The sequence below is a fragment of the Rhinopithecus roxellana genome, chromosome 10 (genome assembly GCF_007565055.1).
Source record: "Rhinopithecus roxellana isolate Shanxi Qingling chromosome 10, ASM756505v1, whole genome shotgun sequence".
NCBI classification, from domain to species: Eukaryota; Metazoa; Chordata; class Mammalia; order Primates; family Cercopithecidae; genus Rhinopithecus; species Rhinopithecus roxellana.
The window spans coordinates 10050935-10073933 of record NC_044558.1 but is presented as its reverse complement, the minus strand read 5'-3'; positions in this window follow the sequence as shown (position 1 = coordinate 10073933).

The following is a 22999-nucleotide window of genomic DNA, read 5'->3' as shown; positions in this document are numbered from 1 at the left end:
TAATGGACTGCTCTACGAAACATAAGTGTAACTCTGTGAGATGAATTCACACATCACCAAGAAGTTTCTAAGAAAGCTTCTTTCTAGTTTTCATCTGTGGATATTTCCTTTGTCACTGTAATGTTCATTGCGCTATGAAGTATCTAATTGCAGATTTCCAGAAAACTGTGCTAAAAAACTGATCACTGAAAAGAAACGTGTAACTCTGTGAGTTGCATTCACCCATGGCAATGCAGTTTCTCAGAAAGCTTCTCTTTAGTTATTATGTGAGGATATTTCCTTTATCACCATGGGCCCCAATAGGCTCCCAAATATCACTTTGCAGATTCCACGAAAAGAGTGTTAGCAAACTGCTTCTTTAGGCAGAGGTTGTAACTCTGTGAGATGAACTCACAGATCAGAATGAAGTTTCTCAGAAAACTTCTTTAACGTTTTGAACGGATGAAATTTCCTTTATCAGCGTAGGCCTCAATGTGATCCAAAGAAGCCCTTCAGTTTCCCCAAAGACAGTGTTAATGGACTGCTCCTTGAAACATAAGTGTAAATCTGTGAGATGAATTCACACATCACCAAGAAGTTTCTAAGAAAGCTTCTTACTGGTTTTCATCTGTGGATATTTCCTTTGTCACTGTAATGTTCATTGCGCTATGAAGTATCTAATTGCAGATCTCCAGAAAACTGTGCTAACAAACTGATCACCGAAGAGAAACGTGTAACTCTGTGAGTTGCATTCACACATGGCAATGCAGTTTCTCAGAAAGCTTCTCTTTAGTTATTATGTGAGGATATTTCCTTTATCACCATGGGCCCCTATAGGCTCCCAAATATCACTTTGCAGATTCCACGAAAAGAGTGTTAGCAAATTGCTTCTTGAGGCAGAGGTTGTAACTCTGTGAGATGAACTCACAGATCAGAAAGAAGTTTCTCAGAAAGCTTATTTCACGTTTTGAACGGATGAAATTTCCTTTATCAGCGTAGGCCTCAATGTGATCCAAAGAAGCCCTTCTCAGATTCCTCAAAGACAGTGTTAATGGACTGCTCCACGAAACATAAGTGTAACTCTGTGAGATGAATTCACACATCACCAAGAAGTTTCGAAGAAAGCTTCTTTCTAGTTTTCATCTGTGGTATTTCCTTTGTCACTGTAATGTACATTGCGCTATGAAGTATCTATTTGCAGATTTCCAGAAAACTGTGCTAACAAGCTGATCACTGAAGAGAAACGTGTAACTCTGTGAGTTGCATTCACACATGGCAATGCAGTTTATCAGAAAGCTTCTCTTTAGTTATTATATGAGGATATTTCCTTTATCACCATGGGCCCCTAAAGGCTCCAAAATATCACTTTGCAGATTCCACGAGAAAAGAGTTAGCAAACTGCTTCTTGAGGCAGAGGTTGTAATTCTGTGAGATGAACTCACAAATCAGAAAGAAGATTCACAGAATGCTTCTTTCATGTTTTGAACGGATGAAATTTCCTTTATCAGCGTAAGCCTCAATGTGATCCAAAGAAGCCCTTCTCAGATTCCCCAAAGACAGTGTTAATGGACTGCTCCACGAAACATAGGTGTAACACTGTGAGATGAATTCACACATCACCAAGACCTTTCTAAGAAAGCTTCTTTCTAGTTTTCATCTGTGGATATTTCCTTTGTCACTGTAATGTTCATTGCGCTATGAAGTATCTAATTGCAGATCTCCAGAAAACTGTGCTAACAAACTGATCACTGAAGAGAAACGTGTAACTCTGTGAGTTGCATTCACACATGGCAATGCAGTTTCTCAGAAAGCTTCTCTTTAGTTATTATGTGAGGATATTTCCTTTATCACCATGGGCCAATATAGGCTCCCAAATATCACTTTGCAGATTCCACGAGAAAAGTGTTAGCAAACTGCTTCTTGAGGCATAGGTTGTAACTCCGTGAGATGAACTCACAGATCAGAAAGAAGTTTCTCAGAAAGCTTCTTTCACGTTTTGAACGGATGAAATTTCCTTTATCAGCGTAGGCCTCAATGTGATCCAAAGAAGCCCTTCTCAGATTCCTCAAAGACAGTGTTAATGGACTGCTCCACGAAACATAAGTGTAACTCTGTGAGATGAATTCACACATCACCAAGAAGTTTCGAAGAAAGCTTCTTTCTAGTTTTCATCTGTGGTATTTCCTTTGTCTCTGTAATGTACATTGCGCTATGAAGTATCTAATTGCAGATTTCCAGAAAACTGTGCTAACAACTGATCACTGAAGAGAAACGTGTAACTCTGTGAGTTGCATTCACACATGGCAATGCAGTTTATCAGAAAGCTTCTCTTTAGTTATTATATGAGGATATTTCCTTTATCACCATGGGCCCCTAAAGGCTCCAAAATATCACTTTGCAGATTCCACGAGAAAAGAGTTAGCAAACTGCTTCTTGAGGCAGAGGTTGTAATTCTGTGAGATGAACTCACAAATCAGAAAGAAGATTCACAGAATGCTTCTTTCATGTTTTGAACGGATGAAATTTCCTTTATCAGCGTAGGCCTCAATGTGATCCAAAGAAGCCATTCTCAGATTCCCCAAAGACAGTGTTAATGGACTGCTCCACGAAACATAGGTGTAACACTGTGAGATGAATTCACACATCACCAAGACCTTTCTAAGAAAGCTTCTTTCTAGTTTTCATCTGTGGATATTTCCTTTGTCACTGTAATGTTCATTGCGCTATGAAGTATCTAATTGCAGATCTCCAGAAAACTGTGCTAACAAACTGATCACTGAAGAGAAACGTGTAACTCTGTGAGTTGCATTCACAAATGGCAATGCAGTTTCTCAGAAAGCTTCTCTTTAGTTATTATGTGAGGATATTTCCTTTATCACCATGGGCCAATATAGGCTCCCAAATATCACTTTGCAGATTCCACGAGAAAAGTGTTAGCAAACTGCTTCTTGAGGCATAGGTTGTAACTCCGTGAGATGAACTCACAGATCAGAAAGAAGTTTCTCAGAAAGCTTCTTTCACGTTTTGAACGGATGAAATTTCCTTTATCAGCGTAGGCCTCAATGTGATCCAAAGAAGCCCTTCTCAGTTTCCCCAAAGACAGTGTTAATGGACTGCTCCACGAAACATAAATGTAACTCTGTGAGATCAATTCACACATCACCAAGAAGTTTCTTAGAAACTTCTTTCTAGTTTTCATCTGTGGATATTTCCTTTGTCACTGTAATGTTCATTGCGCTATGAAGTATCTAATTGCAGATCTCCAGAAAACTGTGCTAACAAACTGATCACTGAAGAGAAACGTGTAACTCTGTGAGTTGCATCCACACATCGCAATGCAGTTTCTCAGAAAGATTCTCTTTAGTTATTATCGGAGGATAATTCCTTTATCACCATGGTCCCCTATAGGCTCCCAAATATCACTTTGCAGATTCCACGAAAAGAGTGTTAGCAAACTGCTTCTTGAGCCAGAGGTTGTAACTCTGTGATATGAACTCACAGATCAGAAAGAAGTTTCTCAGAAAGCTTCTTTCACGTTTTGAACGGATGAAATTTCCTTTATCAGCGTAGGCCTCAATGTGATCCAAAGAAGCCCTTCTCAGTTTCCCCAAAGACAGTGTTAATGGACTCTGCACGAAACATAAGTGTAACTCTGTGAGATGAATTCACACATCACCAAGAAGTTTCTACGAAAGCTTCTTTCTAGTTTTCATCTGTGGATATTTCCTTTGTCACTGTAATGTTCATTGCGCTATGAAGTATCTAATTGCAGATTTCCAGAAAACTGTGCTAACAAACTGATCACTGAAAAGAAACGTGCAACTCTGTGAGTTGCATTCACCCAGGGCAATGCAGTTTCTCAGAAAGCTTCTCTTTAGTTATTATGTGAGGATATTTCCTTTATCACCATGGGCCCCAATAGGCTCCAAAATATCACTTTGCAGATTCCACGAAAAGAGTGTTAGCAAACTGCTTCTTTAGGCAGAGGTTGTAACTCTGTGAGATGAACTCACAGATCAGAAAGAAGTTAATCAGAAAACTTCTTTCACGTTTTAAACGGATGGAATTTCCTTTATCAGCGTAGTCCTCAATGTGATCCAAAGAAGCCCTTCAGTTTCCCCAAAGACAGTGTTAATGGACTGCTCCTTGAAACATAAGTGTAACTCTGTGAGATGAATTCACACATCACCAAGAAGTTTCTAAGAAAGCTTCTTACTGGTTTTCATCTGTGGATATTTCCTTTGTCACTGTAATGTTCATTGCGCTATGAAGTATCTAATTGCAGATTTCCAGAAAACTGTGCTAACAAGCTGATCACTGAAGAGAAACGTGTAACTCTGTGAGTTGCATTCACACATGGCAATGCAGTTTCTCAGAAAGCTTCTCTTTAGTTATTATGTGAGGATATTTCCTTTATCACCATGGGCCAATATAGGCTCCCAAATATCACTTTGCAGATTCCACGAGAAAAGTGTTAGCAAACTGCTTCTTGAGGCAGAGGTTGTAACTCCGTGAGATGAACTCACAGATCAGAAAGAAGTTTCTCAGAAAGCTTCTTTCACGTTTTGAACGGATGAAATTTCCTTTATCAGCGTAGGCCTCAATGTGATCCAAAGAAGCCCTTCTCAGTTTCCCCAAAGACAGTGTTAATGGACTGCTCCACGAAACATAAATGTAACTCTGTGAGATGAATTCACACATCATCAAGAAGTTTCTAAGAAAGCTTCTTTCTAGTTTTCATCTGTGGATATTTCCTTTGTCACTGTAATGTTCATTGTGCTATCAAGTATCTAATTGCAGATCTCCAGAAAACTGTGCTAACAAACTGATCACTGAAGAGAAACGTGTAACTCTGTGAGTTGCATTCACACATGGCAATGCAGTTTATCAGAAAGCTTCTCTTTAGTTATTATGTGAGGATATTTCCTTTATCACCATGGGCCCCTATAGGCTCCCAAATATCACTTTGCAGATGCCACGAAAAGAGTGTTAGCAAACTGCTTCTTGAGGCAGAGGATGTAACTCTGTGAGATGAACTCACAGATCAGAAAGAAGTTTCTCAGAAAGTTTCTTTCACGTTTTGAACGGATGAAATTTCCTTTATCAGCGTAGGCCTCAATGTGATCCAAAGAAGCCCTTCTCAGTTTCCCCAAAGACAGTGTTAATGGACTGCTCCACGAAACATAAGTGTAACTCTGTGAGATGAATTCACACATCATCAAGAAGTTTCTAAGAAAGCTTCTTTCTAGTTTTCATCTGTGGATATTTCCTTTGTCACTGTAATGTTCATTGCGCTATGAAGTATCTAATTGCAGATCTCCAGAAAACTGTGCTAACAAACTGATAACTGAAGAGAAACGTGTAACTCTGTGAGTTGCATTCACACACGGCAATGCAGTTTCTCAGAAAGCTTCTCTTTAGTTATTATGTGAGGATATTTCCTTTATCACCATGGGCCCTATAAGGCTCCCAAATATCACTTTGCAGATTCCACGAGAAAAGAGTGTTAGCAAACTGCTTCTTGAGGCAGAGGTTGTAATCTGTGAGATGAACTCACAGATCAGAAAGAAGTTTCTCAGAAAGCTTCTTTCACGTTTTGAACGGATGAAATTTCCTTTATCAGCGTAGGCCTCAATGTGATCCAAAGAAGCCCTTCTCATATTCCCCAAAGACAGTGTTAATGGACTGCTCCACGAAACATAAGTGTAACATCTGTGAGATGAATTCACACATCACCAAGAAGGTTTCTAAGAAAGCTTCTTTCTAGTTTTCATCTGTGGATATTTCCTTTGTCACTGTAATGTTCATTGCGCTATGAAGTATCTAATTGCAGATCTCCAGAAAACTGTGCTAACAAACTGATCACCGAAGAGAAACGTGTAACTCTGTGAGTTGCATTCACACATGGCAATGCAGTTTCTCAGAAAGCTTCTCTTTAGTTATTATGTGAGGATATTTCCTTTATCACCATGGGCCCCTATAGGCTCCCAAATATCACTTTGCAGATTCCCCGAAAAGAGTGTTAGCAAATTGCTTCTTGAGGCAGAGGTTGTAACTCTGTGAGATGAACTCACAGATCAGAAAGAAGTTTCTCAGAAAGCTTCTTTCACGTTTTGAACGGATGAAATTTCCTTTATCAGCGTAGGCCTCAATGTGATCCGAAGAAGCCCTTCTCAGATTCCTCAAAGACAGTGTTAATGGACTGCTCCACGAAACATAAGTGTAACTCTGTGAGATGAATTCACACATCACCAAGAAGTTTCGAAGAAAGCTTCTTTCTAGTTTTCATCTGTGGATATTTCCTTTGTCACTGTAATGTTCATTGCGCTATGAAGTATCTAATTGCAGATTTCCAGAAAACTGTGCTAACAAGCTGATCACTGAAGAGAAACGTGTAACTCTGTGAGTTGCATTCACACATGGCAATGCAGTTTATCAGAAAGCTTCTCTTTAGTTATTATATGAGGATATTTCCTTTATCACCATGGGCCCCTAAAGGCTCCCAAATATCACTTTGCAGATTCCACGAGAAAAGAGTTAGCAAACTGCTTCTTGAGGCAGAGGTTGTAATTCTGTGAGATGAACTCACAAATCAGAAAGAAGTTTCACAGAAAGTTTCTTTCATGTTTTGAACGGATGAAATTTCCTTTATCAGCGTAGGCCTCAATGTGATCCAAAGAAGCCCTTCTCAGATTCCCCAAAGACAGTGTTAATGGACTGCTCCACGAAACATAGGTGTAACACTGTGAGATGAATTCACACATCACCAAGACGTTTCTAAGAAAGCTTCTTTCTAGTTTTCATCTGTGGATATTTCCTTTGTCACTGTAATGTTCATTGCGCTATGAAGTATCTAATTGCAGATCTCCAGAAATCTGTGCTAACAAACTGATCACTGAAGAGAAACGTGTAACTCTGTGAGTTGCATTCACACATGGCAATGCAGTTTCTCAGAAAGCTTCTCTTTAGTTATTATGTGAGGATATTTCCTTTATCACCATGGGCCAATATTGGCTCCCAAATATCACTTTGCAGATTCCACGAGAAAAGTGTTAGCAAACTGCTTCTTGAGGCAGAGGTTGTAACTCCGTGAGATGAACTCACAGATCAGAAAGAAGTTTCTCAGAAAGCTTCTTTCACGTTTTGAACGGATGAAATTTCCTTTATCAGCGTAGGCCTCAATGTGATCCAAAGAAGCCCTTCTCAGTTTCCCCAAAGACAGTGTTAATGGACTGCTCCACGAAACATAAAGTGTAACTACTGTGAGATGAATTCACACATCATCAAGAAGTTTCTAAGAAAGCTTCTTTCTAGTTTTCATCTGTGGATATTTCCTTTGTCACTGCAATGTTCATTGTGCTATCAAGTATCTAATTGCAGATCTCCAGAAAACTGTGCTAACAAACTGATCACTGAAGAGAAACGTGTAACTCTGTGAGTTGCATTCACACATGGCAATGCAGTTTCTCAGAAAGCTTCTCTTTAGTTATTATGTGAGGATATTTCCTTTATCACCATGGGCCCCTATAGGCTCCCAAATATCACTTTGCAGATGCCACGAAAAGAGTGTTAGCAAACTGCTTCTTGAGGCAGAGGATGTAACTCTGTGAGATGAACTCACAGATCAGAAAGAAGTTTCTCAGAAAGTTTCTTTCACGTTTTGAACGGATGAAATTTCCTTTATCAGCGTAGGCCTCAATGTGATCCAAAAAGCCCTTCTCAGTTTCCCCAAAGACAGTGTTAATGGACTGCTCCACGACACATAAGTGTAACTCTGTGAGATGAATTCACACATCATCAAGAAGTTTCTAAAAAAGCTCCTTTCTAGTTTTCATCTGTGGATATTTCCTTTGTCACTGTAATGTTCATTGCGCTATGAAGTATCTAATGGCAGATCTCCAGAAAACTGTGCTAACAAACTGATCACTGAAGAGAAACGTGTAACTCTGTGAGTTGCATTCACACATGGCAATGCAGTTTCTCAGAAAGCTTCTCTTTAGTTATTATGTGAGGATATTTCCTTTATCACCATGGGCCCCTAAAGGCTCCCAAATATCACTTTGCAGATTCCACGAGAAAAGAGTTAGCAAACTGCTTCTTGAGGCAGAGGTTGTAATTCTGTGAGATGAACTCACAAATCAGAAAGAAGTTTCACAGAAAGCTTCTTTCACGTTTTGAACGGATGAAATTTCCTTTATCAGCGTAGGCCTCAATGTGATCCAAAGAAGCCCTTCTCATATTCCCCAAAGACAGTGTTAATGGACTGCTCCACGAAACATAGGTGTAACACTGTGAGATGAATTCACACATCACCAAGAGGTTTCTAAGAAAGCTTCTTTCTAGTTTTCATCTGTGGATATTTCCTTTGTCACTGTAATGTTCATTGCGCTATGAAGTATCTAATTGCAGATCTCCAGAAAACTGTGCTAACAAACTGATCACTGAAGAGAAACGTGTAACTCTGTGAGTTGCATTCACACATGGCAATGCAGTTTCTCAGAAAGCTTCTCTTTAGTTATTATGTGAGGATATTTCCTTTATCACCATGGGCCACTATAGGCTCCCAAATATCACTTTGCAGATTCCACGAGAAAAGTGTTAGCAAACTGCTTCTTGAGGCAGAGGTTGTAACTCTGTGAGATGAACTCACAGATCAGAAAGAAGTTTCTCAGAAAGCTTCTTTCACGTTTTGAACGGATGAAATTTCCTTTGTCAGCGTAGGCCTCAATGTGATCCAAAGAAGCCCTTCTCAGTTTCCCCAAAGACAGTGTTAATGGACTGCTCCACGAAACATTAGTGTAACTCTGTGAGATGAATTCACACATCATCAAGAAGTTTCTAAGAAAGCTTCTTTCTAGTTTTCATCTGTGGATATTTCCTTTGTCACTGTAACGTTCATTGTGCTATGAAGTATCTAATTGCAGATCTCCAGAAAACTGTGCTAACAAACTGATCACTGAAGAGAAACGTGTAACTCTGTGAGTTGCATTCACACATGGCAATGCAGTTTCTCAGAAAGCTTCTCTTTAGTTATTATGTGAGGATATTTCCTTTATCACCATGGGCCCCTATAGGCTCCCAAATATCACTTTGCAGATGCCACGAAAAGAGTGTTAGCAAACTGCTTCTTGAGGCAGAGGTTGTAGCTCTGTGAGATGAACTCACAGATCAGAAAGAAGTTTCTCAGAAAGCTTCGTTCACGTTTTGAACGGATGAAATTTCCTTTTCAGCGTAGGCCTCAATGTGATCCAAAGAAGCCCTTCTCAGTTTCCCCAAAGACAGTGTTAATGGACTGCTCCACGAAACATAAGTGTAACTCTGTGAGATGAATTCACACATCACCAAGAAGTTTCTAAGAAAGCTTCTTTCTAGTTTTCATCTGTGGATATTTCCTTTGTCACTGTAATGTTCATTGCGCTATGAAGTATCTAATTGCAGATCTCCAGAAAACTGTGCTAACAAACTGATCACCGAAGAGAAACGTGTAACTCTGTGAGTTGCATTCACACATGGCAATGCAGTTTCTCAGAAAGCTTCTCTTTAGTTATTATGTGAGGATATTTCCTTTATCACCATGGGCCAATATAGGCTCCCAAATATCACTTTGCAGATTCCACGAGAAAAGTGTTAGCAAACTGCTTCTTGAGGCAGAGGTTGTAACTCCGTGAGAAGAACTCACAGATCAGAAAGAAGTTTCTCAGAAAGCTTCTTTCACGTTTTGAACGGATGAAATTTCCTTTATCAGCGTAGGCCTCAATGTGATCCAAAGAAGCCCTTCTCAGTTTCCCCAAAGACAGTGTTAATGGACTGCTCCACGAAACATAAATGTAACACTGTGAGATGAATTCACACATCATCAAGAAGTTTCTAAGAAAGCTTCTTTCTAGTTTTCATCTGTGGATATTTCCTTTGTCACTGCAATGTTCATTGTGCTATCAAGTATCTAATTGCAGATCTCCAGAAAACTGTGCTAACAAACTGATCACTGAAGAGAAACGTGTAACTCTGTGAGTTGCATTCACACATGGCAATGCAGTTTCTCAGAAAGCTTCTCTTTAGTTATTATGTGAGGATATTTCCTTTATCACCATGGGCCCCTATAGGCTCCCAAATATCACTTTGCAGATGCCACGAAAAGAGTGTTAGCAAACTGCTTCTTGAGGCAGAGGATGTAACTCTGTGAGATGAACTCACAGATCAGAAAGAAGTTTCTCAGAAAGTTTCTTTCACGTTTTGAACGGATGAAATTTCCTTTATCAGCGTAGGCCTCAATGTGATCCAAAGAAGCCCTTCTCAGTTTCCCCAAAGACAGTGTTAATGGACTGCTTCACGAAACATAAGTGTAACTCTGTGAGATGAATTCACACATCACCAAGAAGTTTCTCAGAAAGCTTCTTTCTTGTTTTCATCTGTGGATATTTCCTTTGTCACTATAATGTTCATTGCGCTATGAAGTATCTAATTGCAGATCTGCAGAAAACTGTGCTAACAAACTGATGACTGAAGACAAACGTGTAACTTTGTGAGTTGCATTCACACATGGCAATGCAGTTTCTCAGAAAGCTTCTCTTTAGTTATTATGTGAGGATATTTCCTTTATCACCATGAGCCCCTATAGGCTCCCAAATATCACTTTGCAGATGCCACGAAAAGAGTGTTAGCAAACTGCTTCTTGAGGCAGAGGATGTAACTCTGTGAGATGAACTCACAGATCAGAAAGAAGTTTCTCAGAAAGCTTCTTTCACGTTTTGAACGGATGAAATTTCCTTTATCAGCGTAGGCCTCAATGTGATCCAAAGAAGCCCTTCTCAGTTTCCCCAAAGACAGTGTTAATGGACTGCTCCACGAAACATAAGTGTAACTCTGTGAGATGAATTCACACATCATCAAGAAGTTTCTAAGAAAGCTTCTTTCTAGTTTTCATCTGTGGATATTTCCTTTGTCACTGTAATGTTCATTGCGCTATGAAGTATCTAATTGCAGATCTCCAGAAAACTGTGCTAACAAACTGATCACTGAAGAGAAACGTGTAACTCTGTGAGTTGCATTCACACATGGCAATGCAGTTTCTCAGAAAGCTTCTCTTTAGTTATTATGTGAGGATATTTCCTTTATCACCATGGGCCCCTAAAGGCTCCCAAATATCACTTTGCAGATTCCACGAGAAAAGAGTTAGCAAACTGCTTCTTGAGGCAGAGGTTGTAATTCTGTGAGATGAACTCACAAATCAGAAAGAAGTTTCACAGAAAGCTTCTTTCACGTTTTGAACGGATGAAATTTCCTTTATCAGCGTAAGCCTCAATGTGATCCAAAGAAGCCCTTCTCAGTTTCCCCAAAGACAGTGTTAATGGACTGCTCCACGAAACATAGGTGTAACACTGTGAGATGAATTCACACATCACCAAGAAGTTTCTAAGAAAGCTTCTTTCTAGTTTTCATCTGTGGATATTTCCTTTGTCACTGTAATGTTCATTGCGCTATGAAGTATATAATTGCAGATCTCCAGAAAACTGTGCTAACAAACTGATCACTGAAGAGAAACGTGTAACTCTGTGAGTTGCATTCACACATGACAATGCAGTTTCTCAGAAAGCTTCTCCTTAGTTATTATGTGAGGATATTTCCTTTATCACCATGGGCCACTATAGGTTCCCAAATATCACTTTGCACATTCCACGACAAAAGTGTTAGCAAACTGCTTCTTGAGGCAGAGGTTGTAACTCTGTGAGATGAACTCACAGATCAGAAAGAAGTTTCTCAGAAAGCTTCTTTCACGTTTTGAACGAATGAAATTTCCTTTATCAGCGTAGGCCTCAATGTGATCCAAAGAAGCCCTTCTCAGTTTCCCCAAAGACAGTGTTAATGGACTGCTCCACGAAACATAAGTGTAACTCTGTGAGATGAATTCACACATCACCAAGAAGTTTCTAAGAAAGCTTCTTTCTAGTTTTCATCTGTGGATATTTCCTTTCTCACTGTAATGTTCATTGTGCTATGAAGTATCTAATTGCAGATCTCCAGAAAACTGTGCTAACAAACTGATCACTGAAGAGAAACGTGTAACTCTGTGAGTTGCATTCACACATGGCAATGCAGTTTCTCAGAAATTTTCTCTTTAGTTATTATGTGAGGATATTTCCTTTATCACCATGGGCCCCTATAGGCTCCCAAATATCACTTTGCAGATGCCACGAAAAGAGTGTTAGCAAACTGCTTCTTGAGGCAGAGGTTGTAGCTCTGTGAGATGAACTCACAAATCAGAAAGAAGTTTCTCAGAAAGCTTCTTTCACGTTTTGAACGGATGAAATTTCCTTTTCAGCGTAGGCCTCAATGTGATCCAAAGAAGCCCTTCTCAGTTTCCCCAAAGACAGTGTTAATGGACTGCTCCACGAAACATAAGTGTAACTCTGTGAGATGAATTCACACATCACCAAGAAGTTTCTAAGAAAGCTTCTTTCTAGTTTTCATCTGTGGATATTTCCTTTGTCACTGTAATGTTCATTGCGCTATGAAGTATCTAATTGCAGATCTCCAGAAAACTGTGCTAACAAACTGATCACTGAAGAGAAACGTGTAACTCTGTGAGTTGCATTCACACATGGCAATGCAGTTTCTCAGAAAGCTTCTCTTTAGTTATGATGTGAGGATATTTCCTTTATCACCATGGGCCCCTATAGGCTCCCAAATATCACTTTGCAGATTCCCTGAAAAGACTGTTAGCAAACTGCTTCTTGAGGCAGAGGTTGTAACTGTGTAAGATGAACTCACAGATCAGAAAGAAGTTTCTCAGAAAGCTTCTTTCACGTTTTGAACGGATGAAATTTCCTTTATCAGCGTAGGCCTCAATGTGATCCAAAGAAGCCCTTCTCAGATTCCTCAAAGACAGTGTTAATGGACTGCTCCACGACACATAAGTGTAACTCTGTGAGATGAATTCACACATCACCAAGAAGTTTCTAAGAAAACTTCTTTCTAGTTTTCATCTGTGGATAGTTCCTTTGTCACTGTAATATTCATTGCGCTATGAAGAATCTAATTGCAGATCTCCAGAAAACTGTGCTAACAAACTGATCACTGAAGAGAAACGTGTAACTTTGTGAGTTGCATTCACACATGGCAATGCAGTTTCTCAGAAAGCTTCTCTTTAGTTATTATGTGAGGATATTTCCTTTATCACCATGGGCCCCTACAGGCTCCCAAATATCACTTTGCAGATGCCACGAAAAGAGTGTTAGCAAACTGCTTCTTGAGGCACAGGTTGTAGCTCTGTGAGATGAACTCACAAATCAGAAAGAAGTTTCTCAGAAAGCTTCTTTCACGTTTTGAACGGATGAAATTTCCTTTTCGGCGTAGGCCTCAATGTGATCCAAAGAAGCCCTTCTCAGTTTCCCCAAAGACAGTGTTAATGGACTGCTCCACGAAACATAAGTGTAACTCTGTGAGATGAATTCACACATCACCAAGAAGTTTCTAAGAAAGCTTCTTTCTAGTTTTCATCTGTGGATATTTCCTTTGTCACTGTAATGTTCATTGCGCTATGAAGTATCTAATTGCAGATCTCCAGAAAACTGTGCTAACAATCTGATCAATGAAGAGAAACGTGTAACTCTGTGAGTTGCATTCACACATGGCAATGCAGTTTCTCAGAAAGCTTCTCTTTAGTTATTATGTGAGGATATTTCCTTTATCACCATGGGCCCCTATAGGCTCCCAAATATCACTTTGCAGATTCCCCGAAAAGACTGTTAGCAAACTGCTTCTTGAGGCAGAGGTTGTAACTATGTAAGATGAACTCATAGATCAGAAAGAAGTTTCTCAGAAAGCTTCTTTCCCGTTTTGAACGGATGAAATTTCCTTTATCAGCTTAGGCCTCAATGTGACCCTTCTCAGTTTCCCCAAAGAGAGTGTTAATGGACTACTCCACGAAACATAAGTGTAACTCTGTGAGATGAATTCACACATCACCAAGAAGTTTCTAAGAAAGCTTCTTTCTAGTTTTCTTCTGTGGATATTTCCTTTGTCACTGTAATGTTCATTGTGCTATGAAGTATCTAATTGCAGATCTCCAGAAAACTGTGCTAACAAACTGATCACTGAAGAGAAACGTGTAACTCTGTGACTTGCATTCACACATGGCAATGCAGTTTCTCAGAAAGCTTCTCTTTAGTTATTATGTGAGGATATTTCCTTTATCACCATGGGCCCCTATGGGCTCCCAAATATCACTTTGCAGATTCCAAGAGAAGAGTGTGAGCAAACTTCTTCTTGAGGCACAGGTTGTAACTCTGTGAGATGAACTCACAGATCAGAAAGAAGTTTCTCAGAAAGCTTCTATCACGTTTTGAACGGATGAAATTTCCTTTATCAGCGTAGGCCTCAATGTGATCCAAAGAAGCCCTTCTCAGATTCCTCAAAGACAGTGTTAATGGACTGCTCCACGAAACATAAGTGTAACTCTGTGAGATGAATTCACACATCACAAAGAAGTTTCTATGAAAGATTCTTTCCAGTTTTCATCTGTGGATATTTCCTTTGTCAGTGTAATGTTCATTGCGCTATGAAGAATCTAATTGCAGATCTCCAGAAAACTGTGCTAACAAACTGATCACTGAAGAGAAAGGTGTAACTCTGTGAGTTGCATTCACACATGGCAATGCAGTTTCTCAGAAAGCTTCTCTTTAGTTATTATGTGAGGATATTTCCTTTATCACCATGGACCCCAATAGGCTCCCAAATAACACTTTGCAGATTACACGAAAAGAGTGTTAGCAAACTGCTTCTTGAGGCAGAGATTGTAACTCTGTGAGATAAACTCACAGATCAGAAAGAAGTTTCTCAGAAAGCTTCTTTCACGTTTTGAACGTATTAAACTTCCTTTATCAGGGGAGGCCTCAATGTGATCCAAAGAAGCCCTTCTCATGTTCCTCAAAGACAGTGTTAATGGACTGCTCCACGAAACATAAGTGTAACTCTGTGAGATGAATTCACACAGCACCAAGATGTTTCTAAGAAATATTCTTTCCAGTTTTCATCTGTGGATATTTCCTTTGTCACTGTAATGTTCATTGCGCTATGAAGTATCTAATAGCAGATCTCCAGAAAACTGTGCTAACAAACTGATCACTGAAGAGAAACGTGAAACTCTGTGAGTTGCATTCACACATGGCAATGTAGTTTCTCAGAAAACTTCTCTTTAGTTATTATGTGAGGATATTTCCTTTATCACTATGGGTCCCAATAGGCTCCCAAATATCACTTTGCCGATTCCACGAAAAGAGTGTTAGCAAACTGCTTCTTGAGGCAGAGGTTGTAACTCTGTGAGATGAACTCACAGATCAGAAAGAAGTTTCTCAGAAAGCTTCTTTCACGTTTTGAACGGATGAAATTTCCTTTATCAGCGTAGGCCTCAATGTGATCCAAAGAAGCCCTTCTCAGATTCCTCAAAGACAGTGTTAATGGACTGCTCCACGAAACATAAGTGTAACTCTGTGAGATGAATTCACACATCACCAAGAAGTTTCTAAGAAAGCTTCTTTCTAGATTTCATCTGTGGATATTTCCTTTGTCACTGTAATGTTCATTGCGCTATGAATTATGTAATTGCAGATCTGCAGAAAACTGTGCTAACAAACTGATCACTGAAGAGAAACGTGTAACTCTGTGAGTTGCATTCACACATGGCAATGCAGTTTCTCAGAAAGCTTCTCTTTAGTTATTATGTGAGGATATTTCCTTTATCACCATGGGCCACTATAGGCTCCCAAATAACACTTTGCAGATTCCACGAGAAGAGTGTTTGCAAACTGCTTCTTGAGGCAGAGGTTGTAACTCTGTGAGATGAACTCACAGATCAGAAAGAAGTTTCTCAGAAAGCTTCTTTCACGTTTTGAACGGATGAAAATTCCTTTATCAGCGTAGGCCTCAATGTGATCCAAAGAAGCCCATCTCAATTTCCCCAAAGACATTGTTAATGGACTGCTCCAGGAAACATAAGTGTAACTCTGTGAGATGAATTCACACATCACCAAGAAGTTTCTAAGAAAGCTTCTTTCTAGTTTTCATCTGTGGATATTTCCTTTGTCACTGTAATGTTCATTGCGCTATGAAGTATCTAATTGCAGATCTCCAGAAAACTGTGCTAACAAACTGATCACTGAAGAGAAACGTGTAACTCTGTGAGTTGCATTCACACATGGCAATGCAGTTTCTCAGAAAGCTTCTCTTTAGTTATTATGCGAGGATATTTCCTTTATCACCATGGACCACTACAGGCTCCCAAATATCACTTTGCAGATTCCACGAGAAAAGTGTTAGCAAACTGCTTCTTCAGGCAGAGCTTTTAAATCTGTGAGATGAACTCACAGATCAGAAAGAAGTTTCTCAGAAAGCTTCTTTCACGTTTTGAACGGATGAAATTTCCTTTATCAGCGTAGGCCTCAATGTGATCCAAAGAAGCCCTTTTCAGTTTCCCCAAAGACAGTGTTAATGGACTGCTCCACGAAACATAAGTGTAACTCTGTGAGATGAATTCAAACATCACCAAGAAGTTTCTATGAAAGATTCTTTCCAGTTTTCATCTGTGGATATTTCCTTTGTCACTGTAATGTTCATTGCGCTATGAAGTGTCTAATTGCAGATCTCCAGAAAACTGTGCTAACAAACTGATCACTGAAGAGAAACGTGTAACTCTGTGAGTTGCATTCACACATGGCAATGCAGTTTCTCAGAAAGCTTCTCTTTAGTTATTATGTGAGGATATTTCCTTTATCACCATGGACCCCAATAGGCTCCCAAATAACACTTTGCAGATTACACGAAAAGAGTGTTAGCAAACTGCTTCTTGAGGCAGAGATTGTAACTCTGTGAGATAAACTCACAGATCAGAAAGAAGTTTCTCAGAAAGCTTCTTTCACGTTTTGAACGTATTAAACTTCCTTTATCAGCGGAGGCCTCAATGTGATCCAAAGAAGCCCTTCTCATGTTCCTCAAAGACAGTGTTAATGGACTGCTCCACGAAACATAAGTGTAACTCTGTGAGATGAATTCACACATCACCAAGAAGTTTCTATGAAAGATTCTTTCCAGTTTTCTTCTGTGGATATTTCCTTTGTCACTGTAATGTTCATTGCGCTATGAAGTATCTAATTGCAGATCTCCAGAAAACTGTGCTAACAAACTGATCACTGAAGAGAAAGTTGTAACTCTGTGAGTTGCATTCACACATGACAATGCAGTTTCTCAGAAAGCTTCTCTTTAGTTATTATGTGAGGATATTTCCTTTATCACCATGGACCCCAATAGGCTCCCAAATAACACTTTGCAGATTCCACGAAAAGAGTGTTAGCAAACTGCTTCTTGAGGCAGAGATTGTAACTCTGTGAGATAAACTCACAGATCAGAAAGAAGTTTCTCAGAAAGCATCTTTCACGTTTTGAACGTATTAAACTTCCTTTATCAGCGGAGGCCTCAATGTGATCCAAAGAAGCCCTTCTCAGTTTCCCCAAAGACAGTGTTAATGGACTGCTTCACGAAACATAAGTGTAACTCTGTGAGATGAATTCACACATCACCAAGAAGTTTCTAAGAAAGCTTCTTTCTAGTTTTCATCTGTGGATATTTCCTTATTCACTGTAATGTTCATTGCGCTATGAAGAATCTAATTGCTGATCTCCAGAAAACTGTGCTAACAAACTGATCACTGAAGAGAAACGTGTAACTCTGTGAGTTGCATTCACACATGCAATGCAGTTTCTCAGAAAGCTTCTCTTTAGTTATTATGTGAGGCTATTCCTTTATCACCATGGGCCCCAAAGGCTCCCAAATATCACTTTGCAGATTCCACGAAAAGAGTGTTAGCAAACTGCTTCTTGAGGCAGAGGTTGTAACTCTGTGAGATGAACTAACAGATCAGAAAGAAGTTTCTCAGAAAGCTTCTTTCACGTTTTGAACGGATGAAATTTCCTTTATCAGCGTAGGCCTCAAGGTGATCCAAAGAAGCCCTTCTACAGTTCCCCAAAGACAGTGTTAATGGACTGCTCCACGAAACATAAGTGTAACTCTGTGAGATGAATTCACACATCACCAAGAAGTTTCTAAGAAAGCTTCTTTCTAGTTTTCATCTGTGGATATTTCCTTTGTCACTGTAATGTTCATTGCGCTATGAAGTATCTAATTGCAGATCTCCAGAAAACTGTGCTAACAAACTGATCACTGAAGAGAAACGTGTAATTCTGTGAGTTGCATTCACACATGGCAATGCAGTTTCTCAGAAAGTTTCTCTTTAGTTATTATGTGAGGATATTTCCTTTATCACCATGGGCCCCTATGGGCTCCCAAATATCACTTTGCAGATTCCAAGAGAAGAGTGTGAGCAAACATCTTCTTGAGGCACAGGTTGTAACTCTGTGAGATGAACTCACAGATCAGAAAGAAGTTTCTCAGAAAGCTTCTTTCACGTTTTGAACAGATGAAATTTCCTTTATCAGCGTAGGCCTCAATGTGATCCAAAGAAGCCCATCTCAATTTCCCCAAAGACATTGTTAATGGACTGCTCCAGGAAACATAAGTGTAACTCTGTGAGATGAATTCACACATCACCAAGAAGTTTCTAAGAAAGCTTCTTTCTAGTTTTCATCTGTGGATATTTCCTTTGTCACTGTAATGTTCATTGCGCTATGAAGTATCTAATTGCAGATCTCCAGAAAACTGTGCTAACAAACTGATCACTGAAGAGAAACGTGTAACTCTGTGAGTTGCATTCACACATGGCAATGCAGTTTCTCAGAAAGCTTCTCTTTAGTTATTATGTGAGGATATTTCCTTTATCACCATGGGCCCCTATAGGCTCCCAAATATCACTTTGCAGATTCCCCGAAAAGACTGTTAGCAAACTGCTTCTTGAGGCAGAGGTTGTAACTCTGTAAGATGAACTCACAGATCAGAAAGAAGTTTCTCAGAAAGCTTCTTTCACGTTTTGAACGGATGAAATTTCCTTTATCAGCGTAGGCCTCAATGTGATCCAAAGAAGCCCTTCTCAGTTTCCCCAAAGACAGTGTTAATGGACTGCTCCACGAAACATAAGTGTAACTCTGTGAGATGAATTCACACATCACCAAGAAGTTTCTAAGAAAGCTTCTTTCTAGTTTTCATCTGTGGATATTTCCTTTGTCACTGTAATGTTCATTGCGCTATGAAGTATCTAATTGCAGATCTCCAGAAAACTGTGCTAACAAACTGATCACTGAAGAGAAACGTGTAACTCTGTGAGTTGCATTCACACATGGCAATGCAGTTTCTCAGAAAGCTTCTCTTTAGTTATTATGTGAGGATATTTCCTTTATCACCATGGGCCCCTATGGGCTCCCAAATATCACTTTGCAGATTCCAAGAGAAGAGTGTTAGCAAACTTCTTCTTGAGGCACAGGTTGTAACTCTGTGAGATGAACTCACAGATCAGAAAGAAGTTTCTCAGAAAGCTTCTTTCACGTTTTGAACGGATGAAATTTCCTTTATCAGCGTAGGCCTCAATGTGATCCAAAGAAGCCCTTCTCAGATTCCTCAAAGACAGTGTTAATGGACTGCTCCACGAAACATAAGTGTAACTCTGTGAGATGAATTCACACATCACCAAGAAGTTTCTATGAAAGATTCTTTCCAGTTTTCATCTGTGGATATTTCCTTTGTCAGTGTAATGTCATTGCGCTATGAAGTATCTAATTGCAGATCTCCAGAAAACTGTGCTAACAAACTGATCACTGAAGAGAAAGGTGTAACTCTGTGAGTTGCATTCACACATGGCAATGCAGTTTCTCAGAAAGCTTCTCTTTAGTTATTATGTGAGGATATTTCCTTTATCACCATGGGCCCCAATAGGCTCCCAGATATCACTTTGCAGATTCCACGAAAAGAGTGTTAGCAAACTGCTTCTTGAGGCAGAGGTTGTAACTCTGTGAGATGAACTCACAGATCAGAAAGAAGTTTCTCAGAAAGCTTCTTTCACGTTTTGAACGTATGAAACTTTCCTTTATCAGCGGAGGCCTCAATGTGATCCAAAGAAGCCCTTCTCATGTTCCTCAAAGACAGTGTTAATGGACTGCTCCACGAAACATAAGTGTAACTCTGTGAGATGAATTCACACATCACCAAGAAGTTTCTAAGAAAGCTTCTTTCTAGTTTTCATCTGTGGATATTTCCTTTGTCACTGTAATGTTCATTGCGCTATGAAGTATCTAATTGCAGATCTCCAGAAAACTGTGCTAACAAACTGATCACTGAAGAGAAACGTGTAACTCTGTGAGTTGCATTCACACATGGCAATGCAGTTTCTCAGAAAGCTTCTCTTTAGTTATTATGTGAGGATATTTCCTTTATCACCATGGGCCCCAATAGGCTCCCAAATATCACTTTGCAGATTCCACGAAAAGAGTGTTAGCAAACTGCTTCTTGAGGCAGAGGTTGTAACTCTGTGAGATGAACTCACAGATCAGAAAGAAGTTTCTCAGAAAGCTTCTTTCACGTTTTGAACGGATGAAATTTCCTTTATCAGCGTAGGCCTCAATGTGATCCAAAGAAGCCCTTCTCAGATTCCTCAAAGACAGTGTTAATGGACTGCTCCACGAAACATAAGTGTAACTCTGTGAGATGAATTCACACATCACCAAGAAGTTTCTAAGAAAGCTTCTTTCTAGTTTTCATCTGTGGATATTTCCTTTGTCACTGTAATGTTCATTGCGCTATGAAGTATCTAATTGCAGATCTCCAGAAAACTGTGCTAACAAACTGATCACTGAAGAGAAACGTGTAACTCTGTGAGTTGCATTCACACATGGCAATGCAGTTTCTCAGAAAGCTTCTCTTTAGTTATTATGTGAGGATATTTCCTTTATCACCATGGGCCCCTATAGGCTCCCAAATATCACTTTGCAGATTCCACGAAAAGAGTGTTAGCAAACTGCTTCTTGAGGCAGAGGTTGTAACTCTGTGAGATGAACTCACAGATCAGAAAGAAGTTTCTCAGAAAGCTTCTTTCACGTTTTGAACGGATGAAATTTCCTTTATCAGCGTAGGCCTCAATGTGATCCAAAGAAGCCCTTCTCAGATTTCCCCAAAGACAGTGTTAATGGACTGCTCCACGAAACATAAGTGTAACTCTGTGAGATGAATTCACACATCACCAAGAAGTTTCTAAGAAAGCTTCTTTCTAGTTTTCATCTGTGGATATTTCCTTTGTCACTGTAATGTTCATTGCGCTATGAAGTATCTAATTGCAGATCTCCAGAAAACTGTGCTAACAAACTGATCACTGAAGAGAAACGTGTAACTCTGTGAGTTGCATTCACACATGGCAATGCAGTTTCTCAGAAAGCTTCTCTTTAGTTATTATGTGAGGATATTTCCTTTATCACCATGGGCCCCTATAGGCTCCCAAATATCACTTTGCAGATTCCACGAGAAAGAGTGTTAGCAAACTGCTTCTTGAGGCAGAGGTTGTAACTCTGTGAGATGAACTCACAGATCAGAAAGAAGTTTCTCAGAAAGCTTCTTTCACGTTTTGAACGGATGAAATTTCCTTTATCAGCGTAGGCCTCAATGTGATCCAAAGAAGCCCTTCTCAGTTTCCCAAAGACAGTGTTAATGGACTGCTCCACGAAACATAAGTGTAACTCTGTGAGATGAATTCACACATCACCAAGAAGTTTCTAATGAAAGCTTCTTTCTAGTTTTCATCTGTGGATATTTCCTTTGTCACTGTAATGTTCATTGCGCTATGAAGTATCTAATTGCAGATCTCCAGAAAACTGTGCTAACAAACTGATCACTGAAGAGAAACGTGTAACTCTGTGAGTTGCATTCACACATGGCAATGCAGTTTCTCAGAAAGCTTCTCTTTAGTTATTATGTGAGGATATTTCCTTTATCACCATGGACCCCAATAGGCTCCCAAATAACACTTTGCAGATTCCACGAAAAGAGTGTTAGCAAACTGCTTCTTGAGGCAGAGGTTGTAACTCTGTGAGATGAACTCACAGATCAGAAAGAAGTTTCTCAGAAAGCTTCTTTCACGTTTTGAACGTATTAAACTTCCTTTATCAGCGTAGGCCTCAATGTGATCCAAAGAAGCCCTTCTCATGTTCCTCAAAGACAGTGTTAATGGACTGCTCCACGAAACATAAGTGTAACTCTGTGAGATGAATTCACACATCACCAAGAAGTTTCTATGAAAGATTCTTTCCAGTTTTCTTCTGTGGATATTTCCTTTGTCACTGTAATGTTCATTGCGCTATGAAGTATCTAATTGCAGATCTCCAGAAAACTGTGCTAACAAACTGATCACTGAAGAGAAAGTTGTAACTCTGTGAGTTGCATTCACACATGGCAATGCAGTTTCTCAGAAAGCTTCTCTTTAGTTATTATGTGAGGATATTTCCTTTATCACCATGGACCCCAATAGGCTCCCAAATAACACTTTGCAGATTCCACGAAAAGAGTGTTAGCAAACTGCTTCTTGAGGCAGAGATTGTAACTCTGTGAGATAAACTCACAGATCAGAAAGAAGTTTCTCAGAAAGCATCTTTCACGTTTTGAACGTATTAAACTTCCTTTATCAGCGGAGGCCTCAATGTGATCCAAAGAAGCCCTTCTCAGTTTCCCCAAAGACAGTGTTAATGGACTGCTTCACGAAACATAAGTGTAACTCTGTGAGATGAATTCACACATCACCAAGAAGTTTCTAAGAACGCTTCTTTCTAGTTTTCATCTGTGGATATTTCCTTATTCACTGTAATGTTCATTGCGCTATGAAGAATCTAATTGCTGATCTCCAGAAAACTGTGCTAACAAACTGATCACTGAAGAGAAACGTGTAACTCTGTGAGTTGCATTCACACATGCAATGCAGTTTCTCAGAAAGCTTCTCTTTAGTTATTATGTGAGGCTAATTCCTTTATCACCAAGGGCCCCAAAAGGCTCCCAAATATCACTTTGCAGATTCCACGAAAAGAGTTTTAGCAAACTGCTTCTT